Here is an 18,796-nt window from a genome sequence, read left to right as displayed (position 1 = left end):
ACAAGTTTTAATCTATTAAAACAGAAAAGGTTGAGTTTTCAGCTTTTACTCGTTTTAATCGATTAATACTTGTTTTAATCGATTAAAACAGTGCGATTTTGACTCAGGACATTAATTATATAATATAAAATTACATGGAATCAAAACTACTAAAAAACTAAGTCCTAGACACTAAACTAAAATTATTACAAAAGCTTTCCATAGCAATACAAGTCTTCATAACATCTTGAATCTTGATTTCTCTTGACTTGATTTGGACATCATCAAAACTTCATCTTCATCATTTTGCTAACATGACCACTTTCTTTTCCTTAACATGTTCTCTGATGGCTAAGTATTTGATGTCAATGTACTTACTTCGACATCCACTTTTATTGTTCTTAGCCATAAACACCGCAGCAGAGTTGTCACAGTACAACTTTAATGGCCTAGAAATAGAGTCCACAACTCTAAGCCCAGAAATGAAACTCTTTAACCATACACCATGCGAGGTAGCCTCAAAACAAGAAACGAACTCAACTTCCATAGTAGAAGTAGCAGTTAATGTCTGCTTGGCACTTCTCCAAGATACAGCTCCACCAGCTAACATAAAAATATAACCAGATGTTGATTTTCGTGAATCAACGCAGCCAGCATAGTCTGAATCGGAGTAGCCAATCACTTCCAAACATTCAGTTCGTCTATATATAAGCATGTAATCTTTTGTCCCTTGAAGATATCTCATTACCTTCTTTGTAGCTTTCCAGTGGTCAACACCTTGATTACTCTGATATCTTCCCAAAACTCCAACAGCATATGCAATGTCAGGTCTAGTGCAAACCTGAGCATACATAAGGCTTCCGATAGCTTAAGCATATGGAATATTCTTCATGTGTTCCCACTCAAAATCATTTTTCGGACATTGATTCAAATTGAGTTTATCACCCTTCACGATGGGAGCTACACTTGGTGAACAATCCTTCATGTTAAACCTCTCTAAAACTTTGTTGATATAGGTCTCTTGAGACAAACCCAAAATGCCTCGAGATCTTTCCCTATGGATCTTAATGTCAATGACATAAGATGCCTCTCCCATATCCTTCATGTGAAAGTTCTTTGAGAGAAATTGTTTCACTTCATATAGCAAACCCTTATCGTTGGTTGCAAGCAAAATATCATCCACATATAATACAAGAAAACAAATCTTACTCTCTCTGACCTTTTGGTATATATATTGATCCATGACATTTTCTTCAAAACCAAATGAAGTGATAACATCATGAAATTTTAGATACCATTGGCGGGAGGCTTGTTTTAATCCATAGATGGATTTATTAAGCTTGCAAACTAAGTGCTCATTGTCTTTAGAAGAGAATCCTTCAGGTTGTTTCATGTAAACCTTTTTTTTCCGAATGACCATTAAGGAATGTTGTTTTCACATCCATTTGTTGTAACTCAAAATCAAAATGAGCTACTAATTCCATAATTACTCGAAAAGAATCTTTCTTAGACACAGGAGAAAAAGTCTATGTGTAGTCAATTCCTTCTCTTTGAGTGAACCCTTTGGCAACAAGTCTTGCCTTATGTCTCTCAATGTTGCCTTTTGAGTCTTTCTTGATTTTAAAGACCCATCTACATCCAATGGATTTTACACCATTAGGCAACTGAACAAGATCCCAGACTTTGTTGGATGCCATAGAATCCATCTCATCTTTCATGGCATCATACCATAGATTTGATTCTTTAGAACTCATGGCTTGTGAAAATGTTTCAGGATCATTTGCAGCTCCAATATTGTAGTCAACTTCTTGCAAATACAATACATAATCACTAGGAATTGCTGGCCTTTTAACTCTAGTAGATCTTCTTAATGTTGCCTCATCATTTTCTTGAGAAACTTGTTGCTCAAGCAACTGTTCAGTAGGTTGTTCAACATCATCTTGTTCCTCATTAGCAACTTGATCTGTCATTTTCAGCAGGTTGTGAAGCTTCAATTATTGTTTGTCTAACACCTATTTGTGTTTGAGGGGTATGAATGACAACCAATCTATCACTTGAACTAGAGGGTTGAGCTTCATAGTGATCCCTTTCATTCCCAATATTTGGAAACTGATCACTCCCACTAACTAAGTCATTCTCAAGAAATTTTGCATTTCTTGACTGCACAATCCTAGTGTTATGCGATGGACAATAGAATCTATATCCCTTAGACTTTTCAGCATATCCAATGAAATACCCACTAATAGTCCTTGGGTCTAGTTTCTTCTCTTGTGGATTATAAATTCTCACTTCAGACGGACAACCCCAAACGCGTATATGTCGCAAACTTGGTTTCCAATCTTTGAATAACTCAAATGGTGTCTTTAAGACGGCCTTGGTTGGGACTCGATTTAATATATACACATCCGTCTTCAGTGCTTCAGTCCACAAGAATTGAGGAAGTTTTGAATTACTCCTCATACTTCTCACCATGTCCATTAAAGTTTTGTTCCTTCTTTCTGTCGCACCATTCTGATCTAGAGAACTAGGCATAGTGTATTGGGCAACAATTCCATGTTCTTGAAGAAACTTCGCAAACGGACCAGGTGCTTGTCCATTCTCCGTGTATCTACCATAATACTCTCCACCTTTATCTGATCTCACAATCTTGATTTTCTTTCCGCATTGTAACTCAACTTCAGCCTTAAAAATTTTAAAGGCATCCAAAGCTTCATCCATAGAACGAAGTAAGTAGAGATACATATAATGTGAGTATTCATCTATAAAGGTAATGAAGTATTTCGGACTACTTGCGTCCATATCTGGACAACAAATATCTGTATGAATAATTTCTAGTAAACTTGAACTCCTCTTAGCACCTCTTTTGGACTTGTTAGTTTGCTTACCCTTTATGCAATCCACTCAAGTCTCAAAATCAGTAAAATCCAAAGTACTAAGTACTCCTTCATTTACTAATCGTTTAATTCTCTCAATGTAGATATGTCCCAATCTACGGTGCCATAAAACAGAAGAATTCTCATTCATAACACATCTTTTTTACCCGGCAGAAACGTGCATAGAATCATAAGTGATATTGTTTTGCAAAATAATGGAATAAAGAGCATCACACAATTCACCAAAACCAACAACTTTAGATTTATTCATTAAGGTAAAACCAGAATCTGAAAAATTAAAAACAAAACCCAAAGGTATAAGTCTTGAAACAGAAATCAAATTCTTAGAAAAACAAGGAACATAAAATGTCTTTTCCAAATGCAAAACAAAACCACTACTTAAAACTAAGCTGCACGTTCCAATGGCCTCCACATGTGAGCTCGTCTTACTTCCTGAGTAGATATATTGCTCACTTCCCAATGGCCTCCTTAGGTTTTGCATACCCTGTAAGGTATTAGAAACATGGATTGTAGAACTAGAATCAATCCACCATGTGTTATGATTAAAACTAGTCAAATTAGATTCATAACAGAAAAAAGCAAAAGGAGTACCTTTCTTATCAAGCCAATTCTTAAATTTTAAGCAGTCTTTCTTCATGTGTCCTTTCTTTTTACAAAAGAAACATCTTGACTCCTTCTTAATAACTGACTTAGCAGGAATCTTTCCCTTCTTATTAACTTGGTTCTTCTTATTCTCAAAAGAAGTGGTCAAGTTCACCTTCTCCCCTTCTTCTATCAACAGCCTTTCTTCTTCTTGAATACACATGGTCAATAATTCATTAATAGACCACTTATCCTTATGCGTTTTGTAAGAGATTTTAAAGGGGGCATAATGGTGAGGCAAAGTGCACAAAATATAGTGTACCAGGAAAGAGTCAGACATGGTAACTTCCAAAGCTTTTAGTTGAGCCACAATGTCCCTAATGCGCATGATATGATCACGTACTCCCTTAATTCCAGTGAGCTTTAAGGATGGAAACTGCATTATAAGGGTGCTGGCAAGAGACTTATCAGATGTCGTAAACTGCTCATCAATAGTCCTTAGTAAATCTTTGACATTCTCATACTGGTCAACTGAACCCTGGATTCCAGCAGAAATGTTGGTTTTTATGAACGTTACGGAGAGACGATTTGACCTCTTCCATTTTTCATAAAGATCAATAGCATCTGAAGTGCTAGTATCAGTAATATGCGGTGGTTCTCGTTTTCTAATAGCATAGTCAATGTCCATCCAGCCTAAATGAAGAAGAACTCTTTCCTTCCAAACCTTATAATTATCTCCTTTCAATTCGAGAATACCACACTTGATATAAGAAAAATTCACAGATTGAGAAACTGCAAATTCAAAATTACATGCTTATTATATAATTTGAGACTAAAATAAATGTCATGTTTACCAATGCAAACATGTCTTTTTCAATGAGTTTATTAACATAAAACTTGCTTGTGGGCTAAAGTCTTACTCAATTAGACTCATTATCTTAATGATAAAACTATCAAATTATGTTCCTTTTTCTTAATTCCAGTGGGTAAATTAAGAAATATAATTTAATATTTTATCCTAATTAATCATATAAATATGAAAAAAATTCCTGTGGGTAGATTTTATCATATTAAATATAATTATTTACAACTAATGTTTCTCATGTAGCAAAACTTTATATACAATTTTAATTGATTAAAGATGTTGTGGCTACTCTTTAATTTATTAAAACTATATTGCTACTAAAACATTAATAATATATAAATATTTACATAAAATTCATAATATGCAAATATAGTAATAATAATGTATATTTTATTTACACACGTATAATAACAAATATATACATACAAATAATATCCATAAAATATACATAATTATTAACCCAAAAACATTTAAACATATATATATATATATATATATATATATATATATATATATATAAAACATAATATGCTTACGTATCATAATAAAATGTAATATTATAAAAACATATTCTATATAATATGTTAAATAAAAATAATAATTATTATTATATTATTATTTAAATATAAAAGCATGCATTAATATTTAATGTATGAGTGCGAAATAAAGCTGCAGAGCATTCATCAGGTCATTAAAATGACCTATAAAAATAAAAAACAATTTTTGAATTCTCCAGTACGTGGCAGAGGATTAACCCTCACTTTCATTATAATATTGCAATGCACAACAATCAAGAAAAAGAATAGGGTTTATAGACTACAGAAACCCTTTTAAGCAATATGATCATGTACGCATCCTAATCAAAATAATTGCCTTTTACTGCAATTTTGTAGAGGGGAAAGCTGAAAAATTTTCTAAGCCCAGCAATTAAATTGGAGACACGCAGTATGCAAAATTACAATGTTGTAACAGGTCATGAAATGACCTAAAAACTGAAACGCAGAAACAGGGTTCCCTCTTTATATTAAAGAGATGAAGTCCTGAAACGGGAGAGAAAGAAAAAACGAACAGACAAAAACTGTTCATCGACTTTATACAAATCCTCTTGATCCGATTTCAGTTTTATTTTTCGCTTTTACCGTTTAAGATTACAAAAATTGTAATCGGGTTTAACGTTAATTTGGGAATTTTGTTTAGATTAAATGAATCTAAATAATAAAACCCATAAATCAAAAATCCAAATCAACAAAAATATGCAAGGCAGAGGAATAAACAATGCTCTGATACCAAATGATAAAATAGAAGAGTATAAAATTGACCTAAACATGTTATAATGTCATCACAGTAACATATTCAGATCAAAAACAACAGAAACAAATATGAAAGAATAATGTGCGTATCTCCTGCCATTGCGATTTTGTAATCCAAACACAAACAACTTTGTTATCTAAACCTTAACTCACTCAAACTCGATGGTGTGTTTTCTGAATAGAGGAGTAGGCTTAGTGTTTAAAATTGAGAGTAACTCATTCCCTTATATAAAGTCTGGCCATCACAGGTTCAAAATAAATGGGCTTTACGTTTAAAATTTAGTAACTGGTCCATAACCTTTAGTTAAAAGATAAAAATAATGGCTTAATGGACCACTTTATGTTCCTTAAAAATAGGAACTGAAAATTCTATAATATTTATTTTATATTTAAAATAATGCTAACATGCATAAGCTAATCTAAATACAACAAAAGTGAGAAAAAAAATTGAAAGAGATTAAAGGTGTGTTTTTAAGTAGAGTGAAAACACTTAGTGGAACATATATAGAGATAATAAAAATATTTATGTTTACGGGTATCAATGGATAAAATTTAATATGAATAATAAAGAAATACTTCAAATGAATATTGTTAGAACCATTAAAATCCACGCACGTATCGTTTTAGTGGAGTTCACGTATCAAGAGGGAGGCTCGACACTCAAATGACGGACGCCAAGTGTCAAGCGAAGAGGATCCGGAAATCAGATAGTGGAATGCAGGTGTCGGCAGATGAGCGGACGTTCGTTTTGACAAGGGAAGCAAAACTTGCATTTTCAGAAAAATCTACTCCACTCTCTGCATGCACCCTCTTTTCAGATTTCTAGAGAATCTCATTCTCTCCTCCTTCTCTCTACATCCTCTTCATCTTCTCTCTAAGAACGCACTCCCTTTCCCTTCTCCGATCTCCATTCAGCCACCGTAGAAGCACTTCCGGTGTCAAGAGCTTCCACATAAACCGTTCGGTTTGTGAAGCTGAGCTGGTAAGTCTTTCCTTTTCACCCAGTCGTTCGTTTCCTAAACATGCAAACCCAGTTATGGGTTCATGTGTTGATCACCATTCTCAAAATGAGTGGTTCTAATAGTGTTGGGTGGTCACTTGGAGTAGTTGGAATTGTCGAGCGTTGACGGTAGGGAAACCGGTAGTGGTGAAATTGTATTCTGCCTCTGGGAACGTTCATTAACGCTCAGAGGTAAGGGAAGCTTATTTAATTTAATTTGTATGTTGTTGTACTGTATGAACATTCGTTAGTTGATTGAATGACTTTGATGCATGATGGTTGATATGATTGGATTGCATGAACGTTCGTTTATTAAATGAGTGGAAATGAAATATGACTGAGTTATGTTATGATGTATGAAATATATGGAATCTATATGTTTGGATTGTATGAAGTATGAAAGTTGATTATGATATGAATGTATAAAGTTATGAAACAATATGTTAAGAAATGAGTTTGAAAATAAATGATTCTGGTATAAAATTTCTCATATGAAAGTGTACGTTCGTTACTGAACGGTCATTGACTGTTCGGTTTTTCTGGTGAACATAGTTGGAATGAGATTCTTTCATTTGGAGAGAATCCTAGTTGAGGACGAGCGTCCTCATGTGGTAATACTATGTTTGAGCGTTCGGCCAAGCATAGTTGTATCTAGGTATCCTGTGATAAACTTAATTTTTTATATATATGTAATTGTATATTTTCGTTGTTCGTAAACACTACTTCAATAGTATCTTATTATATTTATCAAGCCTTTTATTATAAGTTTATTAGTGCTCGGTCTTACACCAAGCGCTCGTACTCGTTTTTTGTATAATCTATCTTGATGAAAAATAGCGTTCGTCTAACTTCAATAGAATTTTCTTCTCTACCGTGCTCGGTCATTGACTGGCATTCGGATTTCTTGATATAAATTCAAATAAGCTAAATATTCATAAGCGTTCGGTTTCTTCAGGGGAATCCTTTTAAGCATTTTTCTCTGAGAATCTTGAAGTGTATACGTCCATTTGGTTCCGGCTTCGAGCCTTAGTATTTGGCCTAGTTCTTTCTGTGTTCGATTAGAATTCTTAAGGGTCAGCTCATCTAATTGACTCGCTTTGTAAGTACTGTTCGTTCTAGTCATTCTTGAGATATACAGTTGTACTCGTTTTCTTTTGTAACCCAATAATAACCCTCTCGGTCCTATTCTATTATGGAACTAGAGACCTCTCTGTCTCGTTCCAAGTGTTCATCCTCGTTCTGAGTGAGGATTGAACGTTCGGTATCTGGGGTCTTTATAAATCTTTGAACAAAGAGGAAAATTGAAATGATTGAGAATGAAAGATGAAGTTGAGATGATGAATGATAAAAGATGAAACTAAGAAGATGAATAATGAAAGATGAATAAGATATGATATGGATAGAAATGTTGTGGATTATGGACGAGCGTTCCGGGAAGGAACGACTCATGAATGATTATTGAATTTGTAAAGTATGACTGTGGGCATGCTAAGCTGGCTGTTCATCCCGATGTTCCATGAGTACTTGTCTTCACGTAGAAGAGGGTAGGTCATGTGTGGGAACGGCAGGAGGTCCTAGTCCTTAGGGGTACTTTGGACAAATAGGACTAACCTCGGGTGGCACCTGTTGAAGGCATCCTAGTTACTACATCACCCGGGTGCATGAACGCCTGTAGCTACACAGATTTCATACAGTCCGGACAGTCAGTCTAGTAATAGGCTTTGTATGATACGTATGATGAGATTTATCTTGTGTGTTGATGGTATGAATTGTATGATTGTAACTGAATTAAATTACATAAGCTTACCCTGTGTTTTTCCTGTGTTGTCTGGTTTTGTACTTCCGTCCTTGTCATTGCAATGATCATCCGTGTGGATGTGAGCAGAAGGAGACGAGCTGGTGGAAGAAGCGCTGGAAGAAGAAAATTTGGTAGAGGTAGAAGTGAAGGCCGAACAATAGGACGTTCGGTCAGTAGTTTAGTATGGTAAGGTGGTCGATTGATCACCTTCTCCTTTTCGTTTTGTATGACCGTCCGATGTTTGGTTTTTTTGTAAATCGTTTGGTCAAAATTTCTTATCTTGCATAGTTTAAGTTTGTAGCTCTTTGTAAGGTCGTTCAGCCATGAGTGTTCGCTCTACTCTAGTGAAAGACTGATCTGAATTATTATTAAATGTAATTATTCTATTATATAGTTTATACTGTATTTTTGGGATGTTACAAATATTTACTAATAATAAAAATAATTTAATATTCAATTATAAATTATTTAGGTGCGAATATCATATATTTCATATTTCATGTATATTCATTATTTGTAAAAAATAAAATGAAAATTTAATTTATATTTTGTTAAGTTAAATTTCATTAAAATTAAAATTTAATTATAATTTATTTAGTTAAATTTCATTAAAATTAAAATTTAATTATAATTTATTTAGTTAAATTTCATTAAAATTAAAATTTAATTATAATTTATTTAGTTAAATTTAATTAAATTTAAAATTTATTTTATTTTATATTTAATATAATTTATATTTTATATTTTTTTTGTAATTTTATTTTGATTTTATTTTAAGAATTTATAATTGTTTTTAAATATATGTAAGTATACCTAGATATTCGTTGTAAAACTCCAGAAAATGGCATTTTAGAAGTGGTGGTAGTATAAAAATAGTTAGACTCGGTTATTTTAATATTAAATGGTTTTATTACAAGTAGTTTTGTTATAAACAAGTTTCATTATTTTAAAATGTATCATCTCTAGAAATCACTTTTCTAGAGTTCTTTGTCTTATCTCTAAGAGTTCTAACTCCTCGATCATCTGTTTAACAATCAGGAGGTACCTAGGAGATCACAGTAGAGTAATCTCCACTTTTACATGAGCAGTTCTTTGTTTAGAGCAAGTAAGTTTCTACCCTTGTTTCTGTTCATTCTCGATATGTGATTTTGTTCAAGAATCCTTTTTTACATGTAACAAATATGTTTCTCCTTTGGTTCTTTGGTAAACCGAGATTCTAAGGACTCTTTTCGTTTTCAATTTGGTGTTTCGTAGGTGTTTGTAGAATTTCCTTGCGTTTCAAGTAATTAGGGAGACGTTCCTAGAGTTTGATTGTTCCTTGTGTGGTAAAGGAAGCTAGATGTTTATGTCTAAATTGATATTGTTTTGTAAGTTTAGGTGTTGTATGTGTATTAACTTGATAGAGTAATAATTTCAATGTTTATTAGATATTGGTTCAATGAAATGTATATGATTTGGTATGGTATGGCTGCAATCTGATAAGATGAAGTTTGGTTGTTAATATTGTCATTAAATGCATGCCATGGAATTGTATTGATGTTGGTTGTTAACTGAAATGTTTGTGAAGTGAGAAATGGTAAAACTTATGGTTTTAGTAGCTAAAAAGGGGTTTTAATTGTCAAGTTGGTGAGAAAAAGTTAGTTATGTGAATTTGATATTCCAGGTCTGTTATGGGAGTATTTGAAAGTTGTGAGAAGTATGTTTTGGGTGGAAACTGGTTTGGAACTAAAGAGGATGGTCCATGGTTGGTGTGTGTTTGGTTTTTAGTGAAAATGGGTGATTTGGGTAGTGAAATTATGAAGTAGGGAGTTGAGACAAGTTTTGGAAGGTTGGGGTCTGTAATTGAGTCACTTAGAATTTGTCTAGGCCTTTAGTTTGCTGTTTTGGTGTATGCAATGGTAGGATTGGGTTTAGGTAGTCTAGAATGAGTAGTTTGGGGTTTGAAGTGGTCATTTCAAGTTACAGGTCTGTTCTTAGATATTTCTCAGTGCCTAAGAGGTGGTAGGAACCGTTTAAACTTGTGTAAAGGGTTACCAAAGTAAAAATAGGTGAATTTTGGAAGTTGATGCAGCGGTAGGCACCCCCCTAAGCGCCCCCTCAACGCCCTTTTTGTGAGAGGAACTCACCTAAGCGCCCCTGTCCAGGGATCTGGTGCTTGAGTGCCACTACACCAGTTTTGGGTTTTTCAGGTTTTGGAAATCTAAAATTCTGGGTTTTGGATATCAGTTTTGGATATTCTTTAGGTCGTTTTAGGGGTTTTGGACCCTTTCGGGATTGTTGGTGAGGGTTTCCAAGCTGTTTTCCTTACCTAGTATGGCTATCAAGCTGTTATGAAGAAAATTTGTTTTATTGTGTGATTTCTGATGACTTATAAGGGTGTTTCTAGTTCTTTAATGTATGATCAATAGTTTCATGTATTGGTATACTATGGGAATGTGAAGTGATCTCAATGGTTTCAAAGTGGTGATATGAGTTTCAAAGGTGAAACTTCTTGGTGTGGTTCAAGAGTTATTAGAATGAATGTAGGGAGCTCAGTCTTTGGGGTTATCCTAATACTCTAATGGTATTTCCTTCTCAAGTAAAGAAGAATGATACATGTGGTGAGAGTAGCAGGAGGTTTTAGTCTAGGTGCTTCCAGTATGGCCTACGACGCGGTACAGACTAACCTTGTGAGGGTGATATGGTGAAACCCATTTGGAAATGGCTATGCAAAGCAGTAGAGGCCTCCACAAGTGCACAACCTATCGTAGCAGGGATTCATTCTAAATCTGGATAGTCCAGTCTAAGTCTTGTCATGTTTATGATGTTTTTTATTTAATTATTATATATGAATTATGTGTGATGCGTTATATGTTAATGTATTTTATGATTTATATTTATATCCAGTTTACCCTTGCTTATGTGTTGTTTTATCTTTTGCAATGATCATCTAAATGGTGTGAGCATAAGGAGACATATTGTCAATTGTTGCAGCGAGAGATGTAGGTAAAGCAGATGAGGAGTCAGATAGTTCTACAAGTGTAGATCTTATCTCTTGTAGGTTTGTTTTCATCTAGTGGTTCTATCATCATATATGTAATATTTTAAAAATCACTAACATATATTTTTTAAATAAATATTTAAAAAGTAACGAGAGATATCAAATTAAATTTTCTATTACGAGTAGAATAATGGATAAGTTTTATCCACGTCCCATCCGACCCATTATTATATCTAGGAAGATAGGGCAGAAGCCACATGAGGAACCCATTACTTGTTGAGGAGGAATCACAATGTCCGAGTCGAGCCACCTTCCGAGTGGATTGCTAAAGAGGAGTCAATGTTCATCGTGATTTGCAGAGAAATTGCTGAAGTAGAGAGCGTGGTTGTATTGTGGATTCTTGTTCCGAAAAAGAAGGAACACATTGCAAGTTACACTTTTTCAATACTTTATTTTTATAACATAAATTACAATAAAAAAATATTATATTGAGATGTGTTTTATTTAAATTCATTATAGTGTTTGAAAATATCAAGTGAATTTCATCTTCTTTAAGAAGTGAATTCTATCAAACAAGGAGAAATAAGTGTTTCAAACTCCTACAATGATACTAAAATTTCATGCGAAGAACTCAAGTCACTTAGGCTAATTCATGTCTATGTCTGCAATGTCTAATGCAGTTGTAGTCTTGTTAACACCATCACTAAATACATCGAAATTGAAGTTATCTTTTCTAAAACGTTTGGGAGAAGTTTTAAGAACTTCGGAATCCCAAATTGTCCTTACTAAACCATTACCATATCTTAACTAGGTTTTTGTTCTACACCAAAAGAGGCAATTAAACGGTGATCCTCCTATTGATATCAAATTCGTTAAAGATCACTAATGCAAAAACATGATTTTGTGACGATTTATTATGGTAGTTACAATTCATCCACCATAAAAAGTGAAGCGGTGACACAATTGTAAATATAATGAGAGTGTATATGCCCATTATTATTAGAATTGTCCTAGTAAGTGGTATGATGATAATTTTATAATAAAATATAAGTTTATTGTATTATTTTTAATTTGAAATAGAGATATTTTAACCAATTATTTCTATAACGGACATAATATCTTTGATTTTATTCTTCCCTCCCTTTTCTCAGTTTAGCTCTTGTTGCTCTCGCTGCACTTTACTCTCTTGCTCTTGTTGTTCTCCTTGTTCCTCACTTGCTTTCATTTGTTGCTCCTCCTTGTCTGTTTTCGTTGTTATTATTTTATCATGCTCTCGTTGGTCTCCTTTTCTACGCGTCACTCTCATTAACTCGTTTTCCATCTTATGCTCGTGGTCCTCTTTATTTTCTCTTATTTAGGATTTTGAGGAAAGATAGAGAAGGTATGCATTAAGCCATAATCATTTTTATTGTAATTATTGGTAATGGTTTACATTTGATTAATTGCAACCATTAACATAAAATTTCTCTCGATCATTGATTTTGCATCATCCTCTCTCTTGTTTTACATATGGATCCTTTTTTCTTAGAGCGTGAGAGGATCCTCTTCCATCATCCTCCATTTACATAGGTTTCACTCCACACCATATCACACCACCCTGCTTGCCACCAATTATGCACCACCGCACTCTAACGTTGTGATCGAAGATGTCGTTAGCGTTGTTATCAAAGGTACCCTAGTTCTCTTCTTCCTTCCTTCTTTGAACCCTAATGCAAAGCCATCATGTTTCCTCACTCCGATGAACCCTGTTGTTTTCTAGTTCCCACCATTATGCCTCGCAATTAGCTAAGTTACCGGTGCCGCCTCTAAAGGCGATCAACACAACTACAACTTCTCCAATATCACTACGAACTCCTATTGCAAATAGAAGTTTAGGGCTTCCTTTATTCTTGGTCGTACCCATTTTTTTTAGTCACTTTGCCATCAACTGATGTTTTCTAAGTACTGAAAATTTTACTCTCTACTGCCTACTTGCCCCTTATTCTCTAGCACTACAAATATGTTTTGACCTTGCTGACTTTGTGATAATCTCGTGTGAGCGAGTTGAGTATTTTTTGTTGTTTATGATGGAATATGATTGGGATTTTTGAAGGTCTGGTACTGTAGATGGTGCTCACGATGATGATAAAAAAATGAATGGATTAATGATGTTGTATATGTGTTGCTTTGAAAGTGGATATTCTATAGTGGGTCCAAAACTGGAATAGAAAAATTATTCTAATTGTCATAGAAAGTCTTTAATACACTAGTGAATAAATTATAACAAAGAAAGCATACCTTAGAGAAATCAAAGACGAAAAAGAGATAAATCTTAAGATAAGTTGTGTATATGCCACAAATTAAATCACAATATTGATTTATATTATTCTAAACATAGTTCTCCATACTAGTGCATAAAGGGCTTTAGACGTTTGTTATTTTGGGCTTTTAACGTCAGATACCGATCTGACGTCTTTATGGGTGACGTTAATGGGAAGTCGGACTCTATAGGTCCGACGTCTATATAGACGTCGGATTACACCAAAACCGACGTCTAATATAGACGTCGGACATGACATTAACCGACGTCTACTACAGCTCGTGTCTTTGGGTAGCGTAGTAGCACCTTCTTCCTTTGCTAGTTTCCTCATAAGAAAAGCTTGCGTCCTTTGCTATAAGAGATCCGAAAGACACAAGTTTTTCTTACGAGAAAACTAGCAAAGGGAGAATGTGCTACTACGCTACCCAAAGACACGAGAAAAACTACACCAAAACACAACGAAAACTCAATTTAATCGGTTCAAATGGAAGATAATCCATCAAAGACTAATTTAATCGGAGTAAAAGTAAGTTTAAACAGTTCAAAAGAGAGAAAATGCACCTGGAAATGCAATGTCGCAGAGAGAAAAGGCAAGGAGGAAGACGATGAAGTGTGCGTAACTGCGGGTTCGCGATTTCTGATTTAACATGAATCTAGATGTTGGGGCCCTCACTAATATGATGTATTTCTGATTTAAAAATTGATATTCGCGGGACATATAGACGTCTGTTACAGGGGGGCTGACGTCTATAATATTATATACGTCGAACATGGTGGGATCAGACGTCTATATGGCAGAAAAAAATGACTTTTGACCTATCCTGTCAGCCATATGGACATCTGTTACAGGGGGACCGACGTCTATAATATTATAGACGTCGGACATGGCGGGATCAAACGTCTATATGGCGGAAAAAAATGACTTTTCACCTACCCTGTCAGTCAAATAGACGTTTGTTATAGGGGGTCGACGTCTATAATATTATAGACGTCGGACACCCTCCTAACCGACGTCTATATGTCCACTTATTTACGAAAATACCACCGGTCAATAATTTATGTTGGTTATTTTGTGGTCCGACGTCTACAACCATTATGGATAAAACAAATAAATAATCATACCATAAATTCTCTTGAAATTAGTACAAGTAACAAGATAGAAAATATCAGTGTTCCTTAAAATTCTATTAATATTCAACAAATCAAAGATTCGTTTACTCCCAAACAAATGCAAAAGTTGTTGAAAAATTCTTTAAACTATTGAAAATAAAGTCAATCTCGGCAACAACTTAACGAGTGAGGTTTCTACTCAATAATCTTGCAAAGATAGAGATTTTATGCATTTATAAATTTTATACACAAGTCACTAGTACAAAATGTGTCTTTAAACTCGCGCAATAGACATCTGGCTAAACCAAACCAGTGCATATCCAAACGCGGTGGCAGATCCATAATTATGGAGACCTTATAGGCCTCGGTTCATACAGAACCGATGCATAAAGCTGATACAACTTCGGTTTCACAGGGAACCGGTGCCTAAACATCACCTACCATGCCACCTTTTCGTCTGAAACTCGTCTGAAACGGTAAGAAAACTGTGAGAAAAGGTGATACTGCCTCGGGTTCTAGCAGAACCGAAGCAGAAACGCCTGCCTCACCTGCAAAACATCAAGTCAGTCAAGTCAGCAACCCCTTTTGAGCATTCTGACCAGGAGAAACAACCTCGGGTTGCTTTGGAACCGAAGTCAAAAGGCTTTTAGGCCTCGGTTATCTGAAGAACCGAGGCATATAACACTAGTAAAAATATTGTTTACGAACGTGCCCTTGGTGAATGGTCTGAAACTTCCCGCCTCCAATTGATATTTGGAATGATAACTGATTAAAATAAGCCTACTGCCTCGGTTTTTGAGATAACCGAGGTAGAATGCTCTATGAATTCTGACATGCAAAACAGGCGCCTGAAATTATTGGTGAAGGTATTATGCTTCGATTTCTCGAAGACCCGAGGCGTATATGTTCAGTTTAGGCATCGGTTGGTATGAATAACCGAGGCAGTACGTGTGTTATTACCTCGGGTAGTTGCATAACCGAGGCATTATGCCTTCCATATTTACAGATCTGAAAGAAGTTACTCTCTACGCGCATTGTTTTTCACTATTTTTCTTCCTTCCTAAGGTAGATTTCGCCGCTGCATCCAAAACCTCCACTGCCTACAACCGCTAGCGCCACCACTACAGGGTCGTCGGTCCGCCATTGCCACCGCTATAGGGGCGCTGCACCATTGTCGTTGCTACAATGTGCTCGCGGTTCATCTCGTCATAGAATAGCTTCAATCGCTGCTGCTGCCTCGCCGCCGCTTCCTTGTCGTCGCTGCCTTGCCGCCGTTGCCTCATATTTACACTGTGAAGACGACCTTGCTCTTGTTCTCATTGCCTTTTTCTTGCGCAAGGAGTGTAATCTCTGCCCCCGCTGCTTTGCCCCGTCGCCGTGCACGGTCCTCCTTGGCTCTTCCCACCGTGTTGTCTCCACACCCTTCGTCGCTCCTACTCTTTTGTCGCCGCTGCTTCCTCCACCGCTGCTTCAATCTCGCAATCTGCATTGAGGTTGGTTCATTGTGTTTTTGTTGTGTTTGATAATAATTGGTGGAAGATTGATATATTGGTCATTAGATTGATATGTGTTTGTTAACTGTTGTGAAATTGATGGATATGTGTTTGATAATTGTTCTTGTGAAATTGATGGATATGTTTTTGTTGTTAATTAGTCATATTATAACTTTTATTATTTTTTGGTGATTAAGATGGATATGTGTTTGATAATTGTTGTTGTGAAATTGATATATTTGCTATTGATATTTGATGATAAGATTATAAGCTAAACAATATTCAAATAAGGTTTGAGAAAATGATATAAACAAGTGAAATAAAGTAAAGTACCTAAACCCTAAAGTTAATTGAAATGACTTTATTTAGTCTTGCTTCAATATATTGTTTGGTAGAATATATTACATGTTGCATATGTAATTATTAATTTGCTTGAATATATTGTTGTTGTGCATTAGCCTTAGCTTCCCGTTTGAGACTCAATACAAAAATTATTTACTATCTCTAGATTTTTTGAACAAACGTACTTTTTACAAATGAAAATAGAGGAGATGGTGATAATAATTTACAAGTATTGAATCTTGAATTGTCTGGTTGGACAGTTTAAGAAGAGTAATAACTTTTTCATAGTTTATTATAACATATCAATTTTAATATACATGTCTTAAATTTCACGAAAATTTGTCGTTGTGTTTTGTATTGATCTTCGGGTGCATATTTGATTGTGATTTATAATCACTTTTATTTCGTGTAACCTGAAGACCAATGCGAAATGCTGGCAAAATTTCGTGAAATTTAAGATATGTTGTTTAAAATTGATATGTTTAATAAACTAAAAAAAGTGAATCTTCTTGAATGGGATAGGGTCACACCTTGAATACAAACACAATCAAAGTGATCATTCAAGATTATTGAAATTGTGTAAACAATTTCAGTAAACATGCGTACGGATAGAGGGTGGATTAATTTATCATGCATCAGCACTGAGTACTAGAGAGGGGTAGAAGAATTTATAGAGTTTGCGCAACGTAATGCGAGTACAAGTGGTGGTGATGAAGTCAAGTTCAGATGTCCCTGTGTGAAACGATGTCCACTAATGCGGAGACTCCTTTGTATGCGGGTTCAACTAAGTTCACACGGTTGTCAGCAGTGTTAAGGCTCATGAATTTAAAGGCGAGCAATGGATGGAGTGATAAGAGTTTTACAGAATTGTTGTAGTTATTGAATGAAATGCTGCCAGATGGAAATACGTTACCCAATCGTAATTATGATGCAAAAAAAATTCTTTGTCCGATGGGTATGGAATATAAACGGATACATGCATGTCCGAATGATTGCATATTATATAGGAATGAGAATGAAGTTTTGATAAAGTGTCCAAAATGTGGGTTATCACGATACAAGTCAAAAAACAACGGTGAAGATGGTGGTCACACAGAAAAGAATGGTTCTGCTTTGAAAGTAGTTTGGTACCTTTCACTAGTTGCCAGACTTAAGCGTTTGTTCGCGAGTTCCAAAGACGCTAAAAACCTAAGATGGCATGCAGATGAGAGAACAACTGATGGGCTGCTTCGTCATCCAGCTGATTCAAAGCAATGGAAAATTATTGATCAAGAATTCCCCCAATTTGGTGAAGAATGTAGAAATCTTAGGTTTGGCTTAGCTACTGATGGAATGAATCCCCCAATTACACTAAGTTTTCCGTTTCACTCTTCAAATGTAAGTGGGTAGACAATAAGAGTGGTGTCAAAATAGATGAATCTGGTATGACACTTGTTGATTTTCGAAAGGTTGGCTATGGAGACGAACCGTTCATCATGGCATATCAAGCAAGTCAGGTTTTTTATGTCAAAGATCCTGCGTTTGACCATTGGTATGTTGCTCTCCAAGGAAAAAGGCAAATTGAAGATAAAGAAGAGAATATAAGTAATCTTCATATCGTTGACAACCATCCATTTAAAACGACAATAAATTTGGATGACGACCCTCTAATTGATGATATACAAGCAATACGAGAAGATCACAATGAGGGAATATATATATATATATATCACTACAGGAAAAACATTTATTACCGGCGGCTTATTACCGAAGGCCTTCTGGCCTTCGGAAAATGTAATTTACCGAAGGCTTTTCCGAAGGCTTGTGTAGTATGACTTTACCGAAGGGCAATGGCCGTCTGTAATGGACAGGAGTGATTACCGAAGGCAAACGACCCTCGGTAAGTGAATGATGTATATGGAATTAGAAAGTGATAGCTTTCCCTCCCCTCATTTCGCGAAAACTCGTTCTTCCCCAATTTTCAGATTGTGTACCCTAACTCCCTCGACGAACTCACTCACTGGCTTGTGCAGACTGCTTTCCACCCTAAGCACAATCGGGATACGCTTCTTCCCTTCTCCTCCATTATAGGTGAAGTGTCCCATTCTCCCATCTCATTTTGTTTTCCTGTTACTGTTTTCGATTACGCGTTAATGGTGGAAGCT

General features: G+C 35.2%; 1 pseudogene; it reads right to left on the bottom strand.

Annotated features, from left to right (window-relative positions):
- Nucleotides 1-280: 280 nt before the first annotated feature.
- LOC148197104 (secreted RxLR effector protein 161 pseudogene) lies at nucleotides 281-832 on the bottom strand (annotated as a pseudogene).
- Nucleotides 833-18,796: the final 17,964 nt, after the last annotated feature.

This window comes from Vigna umbellata, chromosome 6, assembly GCF_029865625.1.
Source record: "Vigna umbellata cultivar VRB3 chromosome 6, Vumbellata_1.0, whole genome shotgun sequence".
In the NCBI taxonomy this organism is placed as follows: domain Eukaryota; kingdom Viridiplantae; phylum Streptophyta; class Magnoliopsida; order Fabales; family Fabaceae; genus Vigna; species Vigna umbellata.
The sequence above is the reverse complement of the archived record's forward strand: the minus strand, read 5'-3'. Positions and strand labels throughout refer to the sequence as shown.